The following is an 18208-nucleotide window of genomic DNA, read 5'->3' as shown; positions in this document are numbered from 1 at the left end:
TTGTTATCTTCCAAAATTCCCTAGATTCTGGAAAGGTCCCAGCAGATTGAAAAACCACAAATGTAATGTGTCTATTCAAGAAAGGAAGAAGGCAGAAAGCAGGAAACTATAGGCCAGTTAGCCTAACATCTGTCATTGGGAAGTAAGGAAGTAGAGGCAGGACATTTAGAAAATCATCATACAATCAGGAAGAGTCAAAATAGTTTTATGAAAGCGAAATCATGTTTGACAAATGTATTAAAGTTCTTTGAGGATGTAACGAACAGGGTGGATAAAGGGGAACCAGTAGATGTAGTGTATTTGGATTTCCAAAAGGCATTCAATAAGATACCACACAAATAAGGTTACTACACAAGGTAAAAGCTCATGATAATGGGGGTAATAAACCGGCATGAATAGAGGAATGGCTAACTAGCAGGAAATAGAAAGTCAGTATAAATGGGTCATTTTCAGGTTGACAAACTGTAACTAATGGAGTGCCACAGGATCAGTGCTGGGGCCTCAACTATTTATGGAGTCTTCATGTGTAAACTGAGTTCTGTATAGCTTGTGTTTATGTTTTAAGACGGTTGAAGCTGAGGGTTTCCAAGTTGAACCCAGGCTAACAAACAGTCTTGTGACTGAGGAAAAAACAAACCGAGTTTTTTTTTAAACATGTGATTGAAGTTGTTAGTTTCAGTTTGTCAAGAAGTCTGTGCAGGGTGTTAAGCCAGAAAAGAAAAAAGCTGTGTGAGTTTCTCAAGGAAACACCAGCGAGAATGTTAAGCCAGAAAAAGTCTATGTGGTTTTTCACAAGAAGTCAGCTGCAGAGCTGAGTGGTGTTGGTTTAATAGTCTCCCAGGGCTGCTGAACTGGAAAAAGCTGGGAGCTGTTGGTGAAAAGGACAAGCTCTTTCATTTGGAACATGTTTTCTGGTAGCTGACCCTTGGAAGATGCAAGTTGCTACCATTGTCTTCAGCAACTGAAAGGTTATCTACAGAGCCACGCTGTCAGAACGGTAGTGGGAAAGGCCAAAATGGTTTGAGAGGCAATAAGATTGAACCGTTATCAACAGGACACCATTACTTCAATATCAGCATCCTGAGGGACCGGACTTGAAAAGCTTCCTAAGGAAGATCCTGGTTTTGTTGTACTGAGAGACTGATCAGCGGACTATAAGGATTCTCCTTGATGCAATTGCTAATTAAAATAATTTAAGATCTATATAACAACCATAATTTAACTGTTCATGTTTAATTTGTTAGTTTTGGTTCGAGTGTTAAAGTAAAATTTATAAAAGTGAAATCTTGTCCGTTTATCTTCTTTTGCTTCCCTAACTTTGGGTTAGTTGGTGGATCTGATTCTTTTGCTTTCTTGGTGATCCTCGTGATCACAACAATATTAATGACTTGGATGAAGAGACTGAGTGTATTGTAGCCAAATTTGCTGCTGATACAAAGATAGGTAGGAAAGCAAGTTGTGAGGAGAACACAAAGGGAATGAAAAAGGATACAGATAGGTTAAGTGAGTGGGCTAAAATTTGGCAGATGGAGTATAATGTGGGAAAATGTGAAGTTGTACACTTTGGCAGGAAGAATAAAAAAGTAGAATATTATTTAAATGGAGAGAGACTGCAGAATATTATTTAAGTGGAGAAAGACCGCAGAATGCTGCAGTACAGAGGGATTTGGATGTCCTCGTCTATGAATCACAAAGTTAGCATGCAGGTACAGCAAGTAATTAGGAAGGCAAATGGAATGTTGGCCTTTATTGCAAGAGGGATGGCATATAAAAGTAGAGAAGTCTTAGGACAACTACAGGGCATTGGTGACACCACACAGAGCACTGCATACAGTTTTAGTCACCTTATTTAAGGAAGAATATACTTGTATTGGAGGCAGTTCAGAGAAGGTTCACTAGGTTGATTCCTGGGATGAAAGGGTTGCCTTATGAGGAAAGGTGGAGCAAGTTGGGCCTGTAGAACAAACAACAGTACAGCACAGGATCAGGCCATTCAGCCCTCAAAGCCTGCGCCGATCTTGATGCCTGTCTAAACTAAAACCTTCTGCACTTCCGGGGTCTGTATCCCTCTATTCCCATCCTATTCATGTATTTGTCAAGATGCCTCTTAAACGTCGCTATTATACCTGCTTCCACCGCCGCTCATAACTTTGTAAACCTCTATCATGTCGCCCCTCCACCTCCGTCGTTCCAGTGAAAACAATCCAACTTTATCCAACCTCTCCTCATAGCAGATACCCTCCAGACCAGGCAACATCCTGGTAAACCTCTTCTGTACCCTCTCCAAAGCCTCCACATCCTTCTGGTAGTGTGGCGACCAGTATTGTACGCAGTATTCCAAGTGTAGCCTAACTAAGGTTCTGTACAGTTGCAGCACGACTTGCCAATTTTTATACTCTATGCCCCGACCGATGAAGGCAAGCATGCCGTATGCCTTCTTGACTACCTTATCCACCTATGTTGCCACTTTCAGTGAACTGTGGACCTGTAAGCCCAGATCTCTCTTCCTGTCAGTACTCCTAAGGGTTCTGCCATTTACTGTATACTTCCCACCTGTATTAGACCTTCCAAAATGCATTACCTCACATATTTCCGGATTAAACACCATCTGCCATTTCTCCTCCCAAGTCTCCAACCGATCTATATTCTGCTGTATCCTCTGACAATCCTCATCACTATCCGCAACTCCACCAACTTTTGTGTCGTCCGCAAACTTACTAATCAGACCAGCTACATTTTCCTCCAAATCATTTATATATACTACAAAGAGCAAAGGTCCCAGCACTGATCCCTGCGGAACACCACTAGTCACATCCCTCCATTCAGAAAAGCACCATTCCACTGCTACCCTCTGTCTTCTATGACTGAGCCAGTTCTGTATCCATCTTGCCAGCTCACCTCTGATCCCGTGTGGCTTCACCTTTTGTACCAGTCTGCCATGAGGGACCTTGTCAAAGGCTTTTCTGAAGTCCATGGAGACAACATCCACTGCCCTTCCTTCATCAATCATCTTCGTCACTTCCTCAAAAAACTCAATCAAATTAGTGAGACACGACCTCCCCTTCACAAAACCATGCTGCCTCTTGCTAATAAGTCCATTTGTTTCCAAATGGGAGTAAATCCTGTCCCGAAGAATCCTCTCCAATAATTTCCCTACCACTGATGTAAGGCTCACCGGCCTATCATTTCCTGGATTATCCTTGTACCCTTCTTAAACAAAGGAACAACATTGGCTATTCTCCAGTCCTCTGGGACTTCACCTATAGCCAATGAGGATCCGAAGATTTCTGTCAAAGCCCCAGCAATTTCCTCCCTTGCCTCGCTCAGTATTCTGGGGTAGATCCCATCAGGCCCTGGGGACTTATCTACCTTAATGTTTTTCAAGACACCCAACACCTCCTTTTTGATATCGACATGACCCAGACTATCTACACTCCCTTCCCTCGACTCATCATCCACCACGTCCTTCTTTTGGGTGAATACTGATGCGAAGTACTCATTTAGTACCTCGCCCATTTCCTCTGGCTCCACGCATAGATTCCCTCCTCTGTCCTTGAGTGGACCAACCCTTTCCCTGGCTACCCTTTGCTCTTTATATATGTATAAAAAGCCTTGGGATTCTAATTAATCCTGTTTGCCAATGACTTTTCATGACCTCTTTTAGTCCTCCTGCCTCCTTGCTTAAGTTCCTTCCTACTTTCTTTATATTCCTCAAGGGCTTTGTCTGTTCCCAGCCTTCTAGCCCTTATGAATGCTTCCTTTTTCTTTTTGACTAGGCTCACAATATCCTTCGTTATCCAAGGTTCCTGAAACTTGCCAAACTTATCCTTCATCCTCACAGTAACATGCCGTCCTGGATTCTAATCAACTGATGTTTGAAAGACTCCCACATGTCAGATATTGATTTACCCTCAAACAGCTGCCCCCAATCTAAATTCTTCAATTCCTGCCTAATGTTGTTATAATTAGCCTTCCCTCAATTTAGCACCTTCACCCGAGGACTACTCTTATCCTTATCCACAAGTACCTTAAAACTTACGGAATTATGGTCACTGTTCCCGAAATGCTCCACTACTGAAACTTCGACCTGGCCGGGCTCATTCCCCAATACCAGGTCCAGTACAGCCTCATCCCTAGTTGGACTATCTACATATTGTTTCAAGAAGCCCTCCTGGATGCTCCTTACAAATTCTGCCCCATCCAAGCCCCTAGCACTAAGTGAGTCCCAGTCAATATAGGGTAAGTTAAAATCACCCACCACAACAACCCTGTTGCTTTTACATCTTTCCAAAATCTGTCTACATATCTGCTCCTCTAGCTCCCACTGGCTGTTGGGAGGCCTGTAGTAAACCCCCAACATTGTGACTGCACCCTTCCTATTCCTGAGCTCTACCCATATTGCCTCGCTGCATGAGCCCTCCAAGGTGTCCTCCCGCAATACAGCTGTGATACTCTCCTTAACCAGTAATGCAACTTCCCCACCCCTTTTACATCCCCCTCTATCCCGCCTGAAGCATCTAAATCCTGGAACGTTTAGCAGCCAATCCTGTTCTTCCCTCAACCAAGTCTCTGTAATAGCTACAACATCATTGTTCCAAGTACTAATCCAAGCTCTAAGTTCATCTGCCTTACCTGTTATACTTCTCGCATTGAAACAGATGCACTTCAGACCACCAGTCTCGCTGTGCTCAGCAACATCTCCCTGCCTGCTCTTACTCTCAGTCTTACTGGCCTTATTCACTAGTTCCCCCTCAGTTATTTCACCTGCTGACCTACTGCTCTGGTTCCCACCCCCCTGCCACACTAGTTTAAACCCTCCCGAGTAACACTAGCAAACTTCGCAGCCAGGATATTTGTGCCCCTCCAGTTTAGATGCAACCCGTCCTTCTTGTACAGGTCCCACCTCATCATCTAAACTCATTGGAGTTTAAAAGAATTAGAGGAGATGTTATTGAAACATAAGATTCTGAGGGGGCTTGACAGGGTAGATGTAGAATGTTTCCCCTCATTGGGGAATCTTGAACTTGGCGGAAATAGTTTCAAAATAAGGAGTTTCCCATTTAAGACAGAGATGAGGAGGAATTTCTTCACTGAGAGGGCCATTAAACTTGATAATTTTCTACCCCAGGGAGCAGTGGAGGCTGGGTCATTGAATATATTCAAGGCTGAGTTAGACAGATTTTTGATCTACAAGAGAGTCAAGAGTTATGGGAGGGGCAGGCAGAAAAGTGGAGTTAAGGCCACAGTCAGATCAGCTATGATATTGAATGGCAGAGCAGGCTCAAGGGGCCAAATGGCCTTCTCCTGCTCCTAATCTTGTGTTCCTTTGTTCATCACCAAAACCACTTCCTTTCACATTTTTGTATCAGCCACCTCAACAGCACACCTACAAAAGTGAAAATAGTTAGCCACACCAGACTCTTTCTTCAATGCCCTCCTTGCTGGTCCTTCCTAACACCACCCTACGTAAACTCTTAACTCTTCCAAAACTCCTCCACCTGCATCTTGACCTGTACAGTCCCAGTCACCCATTAGCCCTATTGTGACACACTCTGGTTCCCTTCTCTCCGATGCATCAAGTCCTTGATGCAAAACTACAAATTTCTCCACCGCCTCTCCCTACTCTGGACCGATACTTCACCAGCGTTGCATCCTCTGACTCTGATTTTCTTTGCATCACTATCTCTCTCCACTTCACTATTGGCAACAGAGCTTCAAAAGTCCCGTGAGTGTTCTCTACCATTCCCTTCTTAACCCCACTGCCTCTCTACCTTTTTGTCTCCAGCTTTTAAAAGCTATTTTCTAACCAAGTTTATGATTACCTCTCGTGTTTCCCATGTTAGCTTGGAATTGGGAAATATTCCACATTATATCAAAATGGAAGCCAATCTCAGCTGATGTTCAGCATGTTTTATTGTGGCAGCTGTAAGATTCATAAAATTAAAAGGAAATGGCCTGCGCTGCTGAACTTGTATCACCAGTTCTGTCAATTTAAGTACAGCAGAATTCAAGAAGCAGATTGTACTTCCTGTGTCGCTGACACGGTAGTCATCAGTTTTTCAGCTACTCTTTTTATTCATTCACGGGATGTTAGCATCACTGAAAAGGCCAGAGGTTATTGCCCATCTCTAATCACCCTTGAGAAGCTGGTGATGAGCCACCACCTTGAACTGCTGCAGTCTGTGTGATGAAGGGACTCCCACAGTTTTGTTAGGGAGGTCACGATTTTGATCCAGCGATGATGAAGGAACAGTGATATGCTACCAAGTCAGGATGGTGTGGGTCTTGGAAGGAAACTTGCAGTTGATAGGTGCTTGGGAACGCTTCTGCCCTTGTCCTAGGTAGTATAAATTGCAGGTTTGGAAAGTGCTGTCGAAGAATGCTTGGCAAGTTACTGCAGTACATGCTGTAGGTGGTACACACTGCAGCCACATTGCGCTGGTGATGGAGGGAGTAAATATTTAGGGTTGTGGCTGGGGTGTCAATTAAGTGGATGGCTTTGGCCTGGATGATGCCTAGCTTCTTGAGTGTTGTTGGAGCTGCACTCATCCAGGCAAGTGGAGCGTATTCCATCACACTCCTGATTATGTCTTGTAGATGGTGGACAGGCTTTAGGGTGTCAGTAGACGAGTCGCTTGTCTCAGAATACCTAACCTCTAACCTGCTCTTGTAACCACAGTATTTATTGTCAGTTAAGTTTTTAGTCAGTTGAAACACCCCCAACATGTTGACAGTGGGTGAACACGATGATGGTAATGCCAATGAATGTCATGGGGAGGGCATTCTCTTGTTGGAGATGGTCATTGCCTGATTGTTACTTGCCACTTATCAGCCAAGCCTGAATGCGGACACAGTCTGCATTATTGTCTGTAGAGTTGCAAATGGAACTGAACACTCTGCAATCATCGGCGAACATCTGCACTTCTGACCTTATGATGGAGGGAAGGTCATTAATGAAGCAGCTGAAGATGCTTGGGCCAAGGACACTGCCTTGAGGAACTCCTGCAGTGATGTCCTGGGACTGAGATGATTCGCCTCCAACAACCACAATCATCTTCCTTGGTGCTAGGTATGGCTGCAGCCAGCGAAGCGATTCTTCCCTGACTTCAATTTTGCTATGGCTCGTTAATGCCATACTCTGTCAAATGCTGCCTTGATATCAGGGGCAGTCACCCTCATCTTACCTCTGGAATTCAGCTCTTGTGTCCATGTTTTGACCAAGGCTGTCATGAGGTCTGGAACTGAGTGTTCCTGGCAGAGCCCATCTGAGCATTGCTGAGTAGGTGCCACCTGATAACACTGTCGATGACAGCTTCCATCACTTTTCTGATAATTGAGAGTAAGTTGATGGGGCAGTCATTGACCAAATTGGATTTGGCCTGCTCTTTGTGGACAGGCCATACGTAGACAATAGACTCTTCAGTGCGCTCAGCCATTTCTTGATATCATGTAGAGTGAATCGAATTGGCTGAGGACTGACTTCTGTGATTGAGAAAACCGAGATGGATTATCTAGTTGGCACTTCTGGCTGAAAATAGTTACAAAAGCTTCATCCTTGTCTTTTGCACTCACGTGCTGAGCTCTGCTATGATTGAAGATGGGGATGTTTGTAGAGCCTGCTTTTCCTATTAGTTATTTAATTGTGACCACAGACCTTTGATCTGATAATTAGTTGTAGGATCGCTTAGCGACTGCTTCCGCTTTTTGGCATGTATATCGTCCTTTGTCGTAGCTACACCAGCTTGGCACCTCATTTTTTTAGGTACTGGTGCTGCTCCTGGCATGCTGTTCCATACTCTCTATGAGCATGCAGATTGTGGTTGAGTCCGATTCTGCTGCTGCTGATGATGGCCCATAGTGCCTCATGGATGCCCAGTTTTGAGCTGCAGTTTCTGTTCTGAATTTATCAGAACCGATCTAGCAACTCTATCACCTCTGGTTAATCTCAGGAATAGAAGTTGTTTTGTGAAAAAGTAAATTCATAAATTATTCTTAAATGTGTTTCTATTTTAATGATTTGTAAACCTTTATTCAAGATCCATAACTGGAAATTTTTGAGTGTTTCTAGCACTGTCCATGAGGAATGTTCATTAGGAAATTTATCCTGTATAATAGTTTGTATCTTGGTCTACTTTCTGTAACAATCAAATCTCCGAGGAGTAGAAGGAGAATTGTAAAAGGACAGCAACAGTAACATTACATTCTCTGTGCTGATTGCCATGCTTGGTGCACTTAGTATTCATTGTGCCCTAATGGCAGTGAGCTAAACTCCATGTGACATGGAGTTGTAACTGTAGCTAAATTGCATTTTTTTTCTGTTTAAACATTTCTGTGAATATTTTTTCATCCAATGCTGTTTTGTATTCTGGAAGTTAAAATTTGAATGTGAAAAAAGCACATACGTCTATAATGGCTGATGTTGTTGAATAGCTTGGTTTTCATATGTTTTTCATTGCCCCTCCCCAGAATATTTTGGTTGCAGATGTTTCAACACCAGCTCAATCCATAGAGAATTGTAGCAGGAGAATAAAATGAATACAATAAGATTATAATTTGTCGCTCTTTCAGAGACCACTTTGAAGGAAATCTTTACCCTTAATATCCCATCTGGAAAATCTATAATGACAAAATGATGGTCTTTGACCTTATTATTGAGCTATTTCCCAATGGGAAATATATCTGAAATGTTCAAAAGAAGAAAGCCCATGGTGGGGATTTCAGACAAGATACAAAAGAAGCTCTGTCCATCTATCAGTAGTCACACACCTGCATCTACAGGCAGAGATGAAAATGCCTTGTTTTGGTAAACTATTATGTGGTAGATGCTTCTCTTCACAGAAGAACCTGGAATGGCAGAATCAATAGCACCATTAAGGTATGTAAAGGCTTGACTAACTATAATGTTGGATGCTTCCTCAGAAGCACCCCTATCATAGTATTCATGCTTTCAGTGGCACTGCATGAAAAAGATATGCCAGGCTGATATGCCACTCCAGCCTGTTTGGTTGCCAATGCCACTAGCAATTCTGCAGCTCTGACCACATGTACCTGACAATGACTGTGTCTTCACACGATCCAGACCATCAAAGAGCCAGATGCAGAACTATGCCTTCTTCAAGGACACATGCAGCTACCATGTCGCATAGGAAGGACACACATTTCCAGTGACAGTGACATTACCAGTTAGCTGAGGCCTGCAAATTGTATCTACCTCCCTGTAGGCAAACTGTAATGGTGATATATTTGGAAACAGCACAGAGGTCCACTGCCCTTGCAACCAACTTAAGTCGCACCACCATCATTTCAGCAGCCATCAAATATGGGTTCACATGTTGTTACTTGTCTTCAGACTGATGGCTGTACCTTGGGTTTTCTTTCCCTGCTGCTTCAGCAAAGGCTGTTAATAGGTTGAGATGTCTTTTTCGGGGTCTCCAAAATCTTCCAGAATTTTTGTTATCATGTACTGAGTCTTCACTGTTTATCCTGTGGGGGAAATTCAGAAACTTATAGGGAACTCAGCGTGCACAGTTTCTCTGAAGTTGTAAATGTGAATCATAGAATGGTTACAACACAGAAGGAGGCCATTCCACGCATCCTGTCTGTGCCAGCTCTCTGCAAGAGCAACTTGGCTAATCCCACTCCCCCGCCTTTTCCCCGTAGCCCTGAACATTTTTTATTTTAAGATCATTATCCAATTCCCTTTTGGAAGCCATGATTGAATCTGTCTTTACCTCAGTCTCAGTCATTGCATTCCAGATCCGAACCACACTCTGTGTAAAAAAAAAAAAAGTTTTTCTTCATGCCGCCTCTGGTTCTTTTGCCGATCACCTTAAATCGGTGTCCTCTGGTTCTCGACCCTTCCACCAATGAGTACAGTTTCTCCCTATCTACTCTTTCCAGACCCCTCATGATTTTGAAAACCTCCAACAAATCTTCTGTCAACCTTCTCTGCTCCAAGGAGACAGCCCCAGCTTCTCCAATAAATCCATGTAACTGAAGACCCTCATCCCTGCAACCATTCTCATAAATCTTTACTGCACCATCTCAAAAGCCTTCACATACTTCCTGAAGTGTTGTGCCCAGAATTTGACACGAAACTCCAGTTGAGGCCGAACTAGTATTTTTGTAAAGGTTCGTGTGGCATTTGCAAAATTCGCACGTATGCAGTCACTTTTGTAACTGTGCCTGTTTACCCACAGGCCTTTTCTGTAAAGGCTAGGAATGCTGAATGCTAACAGAACAAGTTGCCTATATTATAGGATTGGCAGCACAGTACTACTGTAATTGGAAGGAACCTTGTAGCTTAAAGAGAGCATCAATCATACTGTTCATTTGCTATAAAATAGGTTTAGGCTGACCAAACGTATTTTTGCATAGCCTTATAGCCAAAAGAATGATGATATTAGAGTCTCTTCTCAGTCTGGGATATAACACATTGCACCTTCAGATTCTCCAATGTTATTGTTCTGTAATTACTCAGCAGAGCAAAGAGACAGGAAAATAGAGAAGCTGAGAGAAAGAGTCAAACAGGCTAACAACAATTCAGGGACAGGGAAAGAATGAAAAGAGACTGGGGTTAAGACAGTATCTTTTTAAACCAAGATTGCTAACTAAAATTGAGGAAAAGGGCCTATGAGAATTATGAGTAGTAATGAAAAAGTTAAGGAAGACCATGAGGATAAAAGAAGACAATTAAGAGTTGGATAAGGAAAGCTAAGAGGCGATATGAGGAAGACTTTTTAAAAACATTCAAAAGAACAGCAATATATTTTTAAAATATAACGGAAGTGAGAATTGTTAAAGTGAGTTGGGAGCTCAGGGGTGGGGGAGTTGTCAATTTGTAGAGATTGATCAACAAAATGGTAGAGGTACCAGTCTTTGCTGAAGTGATGGATGTTGGAGAGGAATTCTGAAGTGGAATATATTAAGGCTGAGATAGACAGGTTTTTGGTCTCTCAGGGAATCAAGGGATATGGGGGATGGACAGGAAAGTGGAGTTGAAGTCCAAGATCAGCCACGATAATACTGAAAGCCAGAGCAGGCTCGTTGGGTCATATGGTCTCTTGCTCCTATTACTTATGTTTTTATGAGATGTGTGATATTGTGATGGTTGCAAGGTGAATTTAAGTAGGTTAGTTAAGCTAAGGGAAGACAAGGTGCCAGGACTTGATGGAATACATTTTAGGATCCTGAAGAAATTGAAGGAGGAAATTGCAAAGGAGCTGAACAATTATAATTCAGGGCTGTATTGAGTGTGGAAGTATGCCAAAGGACTGAAGAGTTGTTAATGTAGCACCCATTTTTTTTTAAAAGGGAGCCAGAGCTAACATGGGTAATTGCAGGTCAGTGAGTTTAACTTCTATGGCAGAGAAATTTTGGTGTCTTTACTTTTTGGAGTCTGAATTTACCGCATATCTAGATAAAGAGAAAATAGTTAAAAGTAGCCAACTTGGATTTAAAATAAATGATGGTGCTTGACAATCCTCATTGAATGCTCTGAATAGGTAACAGACATGGTAGATGGAAGAAATGTAATGGATGGACTTCAGTAAAGACTTTTTGACAAGGTACCATGTAAGAAATAACTACAGAACGTTATGGGGTATGGAATTAAAAATTGGTGAGAGGGAAGAAAATAGTCGGGCAGTTTTTCCAGAGTGCTTGAAAGTAGATTGTGGTTTCCCTAAAGGTTCACTTCTGGGGCAATTTCTGTTTATTGTATCTATCAATCCCTTAGATATAGGTCTAGAGAGAGCGGTGTAAAAAATTGAAGATATTGCCAAAATAGGAGGTATAATTAATTCGTTACAAGACTGCAAAGGGATATTGATAATATGGGGGAATGGGAGAAAAGGTGCCAGGTGGGATTCATTGACGATAAGTGTGAATTGTTGCATTTTGGTGGAAAAAATAGCCTCCATAATTTACTTTGGATGGATGTAGGCTTGGTGCTGTGGAAAGTACAGAGGGACTTGTGGGTACAGGTTCACAGAACATTAAAGGAGCAGTTCTGGTGATCAGGCTGTTTTTTAAAAAAAAAGCTAATGGAATTCTAGGTTTTATCAGAGTGTATAGAATATAAAAGCAAAGAAGTAATGATGAACCTGTATAAAATCTTAATAAGACCTCCATATTGGGCACCATTGTGTAGGAAGGATATTGAAACTTTAGAGAGAGTACAATGTAGATTCACTAGAATGCTGAAATAAAAAACAAAAAATACTGGAAATGCTGAGCAGGTCAGACAGCATCTGTGGAGAGAGAAACAGAATTAATGCTTCAGGTTGATGACCTTTCATGAGAGCGAGAAAAAGTTAGAGATGTTACTGATTTTAAGCAGTGAAAGGCAGAAGAGAGGAGAAAGAACAAAAGGGAAGGTCTGTGATAAGGTGAAAGGCAGGTGAGATGGAAGGGCAAAAGGGTTGATAGTGCAAGACAAAAGGAAGTGGTAATGATACAAGTAAAGAAACAGAAGATGTGTCTAGAGGAGATGTGAATGGCAGCTACAGGAGTAAAACAAGTGGACATGGTACACTAACAAAATGTAATTATGGACCAATAGTAAATGAAAAACTCTTCATGGGTAGAGGCAGCAAGTACCTCAGAACCATTTAATAGTTAACAGAAGGTGGGGGAAGATATAATAGTATCATTTTCGGTGGATAAATTACGAGCTGACTAGTTTTCCTCAAATATAATTATCTGCAAAATGAGGAGAAAAAGAAACAAAATACGGACAGAGGTTACAAGTATTTTCCTTTTGTAAAATGGCTAACATTCTGAATGATACTTCCTCCAAGTATTAACAAGGGAAGACTTGAGTAATGTCCTGCCCACACAGAGATAACTGGAAGTAAAATCAATTACTTTGACATAAGTGCGATGGAAGTTCTAGACAAGCTGATAGGGCTCTAAACAAATTACAGGAGACTGTGGAAAGCGCAATGATATAGTGTAACTAGACAAGGCATTTAACAAAGCCCTTCGTGAAAGGCTATTAGTCAACCATATTCGAAGTTGTTGGGGTTCAGGATAAATCCTGGGAATGGATATGAAACTATTTAACAGGTAGATGTCAATAAGTACTCATTAAAGAAGTTATGTTGTGGTGCAGGAAGTGCTGAAAGGGATGCCCCCGATGCCCAATGTTGAAACCACTGCTGTTTCTTATTTACATAAAAGACCTGAGCTGGACTCTTACCAAATCCCAGGTTGTCTTACTGCTGGGACTAAAATTGATTCCCAAGGCTGCACAGACGGCGAGACCCCGGACAGGTTTTTACTGGTAACAGCCAATTCAAGAGGCCCCTGCCCAGCCTACAATCCAGTTGAGGCCCAATCAGAGGACCAGCAACTCTACAGCCTCACAGTGCCACTAATTGAGGTGGCTGCTGCTAAGGCTGCAGGCAGAGGAAGAGGACCCCTCCGTGTTGAAGTGCCCTTGAAGGCAAGTAAGCTTGTTTTTTTAACTGTGCGGGGCCAAGCAGGCAGGCCCTGGCAGTTGGAGGGGTACATCCTCCAGGGGCAGCGTCAGAGCTGCAGGTGTGGCCACTGCTGCTGGGGACCCCTCTGAGGGCTCTCAATCAACCATTAAGCAAGGCACCTCGCCCCCCCGCCCTCTTTCCGGGAACCCACTGCGGGGCCTCCTTGGTTTACCTGGCAATCTCTCCACACAGCAGGGATCCCTCCCAACACCAGTAAAATGCCAGCAGGGGCATGAAGAGGGTCATTAATTGGACAATTAATTGGTTTAATTGGCTGCCTGCCTCTGGCCAGCAGGTGGCCACACTACTGGTGTTGCCGCAGTTAAGAACCCATGACGATAGGAAGACATCAGGCTCCCCTCCCGACGCCTTGTGCCGCCATTTTAAGAGGCCTCCCGCCTCCCAGCCCGTCTCCAGAGGGCTGGTAAAATTCAGCTCCTGTGCATGAAAGTGCATCGAGCGCTATATTGAGTAAAGACAAACGAGACGAGTCCTTTACCCACGCCTAAAGTCCTTTGCATATGCAAATAATGAACCTAACACCTGCCTGTGGTTCTCTCTTCGAGTGCTGGACTCGGAGAACCCAGCCGTATAATCACCTGCCACAAAGAAGGTGATTAGCTTACCTGAATGTGGAACTGGGAAGCGTAGGAGGACCCCATATTTAACTCTCCTTCTGATTGCCATCGCCACCAACCCTAGATCCTCTTTCCCACCTCTCTTGCGACTGGATCATGAATCTCCTAATCTGCCTCCCGGGGGCCCAATTTCTCAGTCCCTGCAATTCTAGACACCCAACCCTCGGTCCCAGCCCAATTACTGGACACACATTATTATCCTTCTGGACCACTAGCCTTGTATTATCTTACCCCCACCAGCTCCAACCCAACCCGGTCCCCTATGGCTGCTGTCCACTTTTTCTACTGTCTTAGCTGATGGGTCATTGTGCCTTTCCAGCTGTATAACAATGAGGTCTAAGTCCCAGCCTCTCACAGGGGTCTCTGACCTCACCATTCTGGTGCCTTTCATCCATGCACCCAAGACTTTTGGGCTGAGAAACTCCATATATGTTGGTTAAATTTACTCAGGACACTGGAACTGAAGAATGCAACTCAGGAATTAGAGAGTTGGGCAAAATAAGTATATAGGCAAATCAATGGACAGTGCAATTTAATGCTGACACCTGCAAAATACTGCACATAGGATGGAAAAATGAGGAATGCACATACTCAATGAATGGTATTGAAATAGTTACAGATAGAGTGGAAAGAGAGTACGTAGAGTGTTTCAGTAATCATGTTTAACCAACAGCCAATACAGTTAAATATAATACAGAAGAAGTCATGTTTAAACTGCACAGTGCTCTGGTCAGACCACAGCTTGAGTACTGCATCTGGTACTGGATTCAGAGTCACACGGAAATAATCTAGCAGGGGTGTCAGGTTCGGGAGAAACTCGGGCTTTTCAACCTGGAAAGGAAGCACCTGAGAGGTGAATTATAGAGGTATGTAAGATAAATAGTATGGAAGTGATAAATCCAGAATATTCTAAATGAAATGTGGAAGTAGGTCAAGGCAGCATAGGTTCAAACTGGTAAAAGGAAACTTTAGGACTATGAAGTTCTTCTCATGCAGGGAATGATCAACACTTAAATGGACTAAAGAGGTAGAATCCAAAATCCTTGAATCATATAAGTTTGATTGGGTGCTGCAATGGTGGAGGGATTGTCAGTTTCTTCTGGATTGTTAAACAAAGATTGGTTAAATGTTCTTCCTCGTCCATAATTATCTTGTGATCGTAGGTAGTCTGTATTCTGTAAATAGGTTAAGAAGGGTAGGTCCCTGAAATACTTCCAATCAGTATCACAGAGGATTAATGCAGGGCTTTGCTAAAGGGTATCACTAAATCTATAGCAATAATATAACAACATCCTCCCTTTTCTTTATCTGCCCTGTCTTTTCACCCACCCACCACAAAAAAACTACCATGGTTAATGTTAGGAAAAGCATAATTCATATGACTTGTGCCTAACCTTCTGCCAGATGTTATAGATTGCATTGCTATTAATTTTTATTGCCAGGTTTGGAGACGAACACAGTCTGCTTTTCAAAATCTGGGTTTGCTGTTTGGTGACTCATTCTGCAGAACAGCCGTTGATCTCTAATTGTGCACAAAAGCTGCTGCAATGAAGCAGTGCACCAGCAGGGATAACTGTACAGTCACAGATGAGAGTGGGTTGAAAGAACACCTACACAAAACCATTTGTCAGACAGAATCTGCAGAGCAGAGACAGAAGCACCAACATGTAAAACACTGAGATGGTGGAACATTGGGAAAAAAATACAACTAATCAAGACAACCACTTTGTTTACTGAAATATTTCTACATGGAATTCAATTAAAACATTTCTATGATACCAGACTGATTATTTATTTTGTCCACTAAGGATAGTGATTTAAAGATTGTCAAGATGGTCTAACAGACTTTTTATCTAAGTGAATAGTTTAATGTAGCTGAGCCTGGTGTAATTCTGTTCTTTAAAAAGCTCTTTGGGACTTGCTCACTGAATATTGGGGATACTGCAGTATTTTGGTGCGGGAAGCTGCCTTATTTATTTATGTGTAAACAGTTGCTGCAGACATGCCTATAACAATCCCTCAACGACCATGTCCATACTTGAATGGTGAATAGGTTCTATGAATCAAGCACTACTTATAAAATATAATATAATATATTTACCCCTCTAAAAGCAGGAAAGTAATTTTTCTGTCATTGGTCCAGTTTAATCTGATCACAATATATTGTTGCATTAAGAAAAATGAAATTCAAATATTGAGCCTTTACATAGTAACCATGTAAGTTTCAGGCAGGTCCTTGGGTCCATCTAGCCCACATTTGATATGTTAAGTAGAGCCAAATACAATAATTTGCAGTCCTTGAGGACTGAAAATGTTGCAAGGTGGTTCATAAAAGATAAACTGATTGAGAGATAACTGAAAGCATGGTCAAAACAATTTCAAATTTGATGCATTCAGGGGTAATGAAGCCAATCGCAAGGATGAGGCTGTTGGATGAGCAGGACAGGATGCAGGTGGTGCAGCAGGTTAGTTAAGTTGGAGTTTGTGTAGGGTGGAATTTGAGAACGGCAAGGAGGCTGGTGGATAAGTCAAGATCAACAGTAACAACAGCCGTGGTTAAGGCATTCAGCGGGAATGAAGTAAGGGAGAAGGAGAGTAATGTGCAGAGGTTACAGATGGCTGCATGAGATCTGTACATTGGATGCTGCCGACACTACACCCTGTAAAGCAGTATAAGCACACCTAAGATCTTCAGTCAGAAATGATTTTAAAATAAAATAGCATCTTATGATACTTGCTACATGTGTCTCTGTATCTTGAAACTGTAAAATGCATACTGGTTATATTTTTTCCCAAAATTTAAAGAGGAAATTAATGAAATAATTTACTTTCTACTTGCTAAACAATGGGCCGGATTTCACTCTTAACAGTGAATGAACGGCTCCAGCTGTCATTCCGCTTGTACTTGCACACAGAATTTCAATGGGATTTTGCAACAAAACTTAACGAGCGACATTGGCGCAACTGTTGTATCTCCTTAACCAATCAGATTGAAGAATTGCAAATGAGCAGCACCGTCTGAAGCAGGAAAAATCAGCTAGAATATTTAATTCGTTTTCAAATTGAGTACAGGAAGTGAAATAAAGAGGGGGAAAGAAAGGTGGGATTAAAAGATAGAAAGAACAACTGGGAAAAATAATGTTTTATCATTGTAAATCTCCAACAATAATTAAGATCTGAAGGAATGTGACTCAACCCTTGTCGAAGTTAATTTGCTGTGCCAAAGGTTGTTTGGCAGTAATTAAGACTTAACATGCCATTTAAAAAAAATTCTTAAACTGGAATGACCATTTTCTGGTGAGTTTAACAGGTATATATCACACAAGTATTGCAACTTCACACCTTTCCATGTATTTCAATGCCAAGTCTCTCAGCAAAATACTGTCAGAACAAAGCATCTGAATAGGCAAGACTACTCGGACAGCAGTCTCTTGATTTCCACATTTAGCTACAAATGTGCGGTCACCAGAAGTTGCTGTCGACTTTATACTTTAATAACAGTCAACGCCATTAGCCTCACTGTTATTTCTACAGCAAAATCTGGCCCATTATTTTCTGTTTAGTGATTGGCATGTATTTAATTAAAAACATCTAATAAAGGTAATGCCACATAGTGGCAGGACATGGGTGTGACAAATATAAAGCAATTTTGTGTATGAAATATGTTATTGGCTTCTTTCGGGAAATTTGACCACTGGTAATGCACCTACCTTGGCCCTGAGCAAGGAACAGGTATCATCTCCAATTGGGGTGCAGTTGCTGCCTCTAAATCAACATCAATGTCTACATTTTGTCGCATGGTAAGATTTTAGCCATATCTAGATAGTTTAGAAAAAGCTACTAAATAGACCAAAGGTTTCTCTCCACAATAAGAAAAGTCAGCAAATATATCAACCGTTACCACTATTCTGCACAATTTAGCAGTATGAACAGAATGTGGTGCAGAATAGTGGTAAGAGTTGATCTGTCTGCTGACCTTCCCATTATATGAGGTTTTCCCTTTGTTTATCCCTTTTTTGGGCATAAAGTATGCTCCAAAAAGAAATAAAAGGAAAGCTTCATTTAAAAGACGAGATATAATAAAAC

At 42.0% G+C, this 18208-nt stretch overlaps 1 protein-coding gene across 1 annotated transcript in view; it reads left to right on the top strand.

Annotated features, from left to right (window-relative positions):
• Positions 1 to 18208, top strand: part of itfg1 (integrin alpha FG-GAP repeat containing 1) — a 296337-nt gene that overhangs the window by 259792 nt on the left and 18337 nt on the right. The gene's annotated exons all lie outside the window — the stretch shown is intronic.

Source organism: Heterodontus francisci, chromosome 17 (assembly GCF_036365525.1).
Source record: "Heterodontus francisci isolate sHetFra1 chromosome 17, sHetFra1.hap1, whole genome shotgun sequence".
In the NCBI taxonomy this organism is placed as follows: domain Eukaryota; kingdom Metazoa; phylum Chordata; class Chondrichthyes; order Heterodontiformes; family Heterodontidae; genus Heterodontus; species Heterodontus francisci.
Note: the sequence above shows the minus strand (reverse complement) of the source record. Positions and strands in the feature narration are given on the sequence as shown.